This window comes from Chenopodium album, chromosome 27, assembly GCF_948465745.1.
Source record: "Chenopodium album chromosome 27, dcCheAlbu1.1, whole genome shotgun sequence".
Lineage (NCBI taxonomy): Eukaryota > Viridiplantae > Streptophyta > Magnoliopsida > Caryophyllales > Amaranthaceae > Chenopodium > Chenopodium album.
Genome location: NC_137860.1, coordinates 13,876,119 through 13,877,808, shown reverse-complemented (window position 1 = coordinate 13,877,808; position 1,690 = coordinate 13,876,119). Strand labels below are relative to the sequence as shown.

The window sequence follows — 1,690 nt, the reverse complement described above, 5'->3', positions numbered from 1 at the left end:
TGTGCATGTGTGTGATTGATTGAAGTTTGGCCATCTTTGATTATTGCACTAGATTGCATTGTGAGCTTGCTACGATACGAACCATTGATTAGTAACTTGCAATTTCACAATTGAGGTGCCTTGTGACGTTTCCTAGGTAGTGTTAACCGTATTTGACACTAGTTAGACCTCTAGGAGAACTATCTTGGTATGCTCTTTTGGATACATGATTGATCTTCCTTCATATCACTTGACTTAGTCGATTTGACCTCCCAAATTACCATTTTCCATTACAATTACATGTGGATCCATTGCCCTAGTGTCTTTTAGATTGATTTCATACAAATTCTTGCATCATTTAGCTCTAGCTCTAGTTTCCTTCATAAACCCCTTTATTTGACTTCGGAATAGCTTGACCTAGGCAATATACACTCGACCTCCATTCCTTTGGGTTCGACCTTGACTTACCACTACACTAAATAGGCATTAGTTGAGTTACAAATTTTGTTTGATTGGGTGGGGTGGTAGCCCAACGACCTACCATTCTTCATCCCATCAAAATGGCGACGTTGCCGGGGAATGGTGCTTTGAGTGCATGTTGTTGTTGAGTCTATTCCACTTTATTTGCAAAATACAAAAAGATTTTACACTTTAGGCTACACTTGTAGCTGTGCTACTTATACTTTCTTTGAGTTTTGTATGCATAGGTCCCGAGATCGTTCAATTGTTCCCTTTGATCCGGAGATTGAAAGAACTCTCTCAAGGAGGAGAGTAGCAAACAAGACATTGGATTATAGTTCTCAAGCGAAGAAGACATTGAACAAGAGCAAGTCATGGGAGAACAACCAAGAGTTGCCTTGAAAGAATTGGGAGTGCCCGGTGCATTTAGGTTCGAGAGTGGCATAGCTCCACCTACAACATCGGCAAACGATTTTGAAATTAGGCCGGCAATGATCACCCTAATTGAGAGGAGACAATATAGTAGGGCAAAGAACGAGAGCCCATTAAACCATCTTAAGGAGTTTGAAAAATATTGCAACACAATCAAGGTTAATGGAGTGTCTCAAGAGTTTATCCGCCTTAAGTTGTTCCCTTTCTCCCTCATAGGAAGGTCTTTGGAATGGCTAGACAAATAGGTGAAGCCCAATTCATTGAGAACGTGGGATGATGTCACTAAAGCTTTCTTGTCCTGTTTCTATCCTCAAAAGAAAACGGCGAAGGCAAGAGCTTTAATTCAAGGGTTCAAGTAAAAGCCAAATGAGAGTCTTTCTGAAGCATGGGAAAGATTCAAGGAGTACCAAAGAGAATGTCTTCACCACGGAATTCCAACATATCAATTGATCCAAATCTTCTATGGTGGTTTGAGTCCTCAAGGCAAAGCATGTCTTGATGGAGGGGCCGGTGGTCCAATCATGAACAAAACCGAAGAAGAAGTTGTGGACATAATAGAGGATGTGGTGACTTACTATAGAGATTGGCAAGATGGGGAAAGAGAATCTTCAAGCAAGTAATCTTCGTTGTATTCGGTGGACCATCTCAATGCCATCAACAATATTTCCTCTCAAATGACAAACTTGGAAAAGGAGATGACGGAAATCAAGGCCAAGTTGGAGAGTGTTTCTTCCTCTTCTCAAGCTTCAAATCTTCCCTCCCAAATTAAGGGGAGAGGTACTTCTTCTAACTCTCAAACACCTTCTACTTCACATAATAT

At 40.8% G+C, this 1,690-nt stretch overlaps 1 non-coding gene across 1 annotated transcript; it reads right to left on the bottom strand.

Annotated features, from left to right (window-relative positions):
* Nucleotides 1-1,197: 1,197 nt before the first annotated feature.
* Nucleotides 1,198-1,303, bottom strand: LOC145621744 (small nucleolar RNA R71). Its single transcript, XR_014108544.1, has one exon. It is a non-coding gene; the product is annotated as a small nucleolar RNA R71 (small nucleolar RNA).
* Nucleotides 1,304-1,690: the final 387 nt, after the last annotated feature.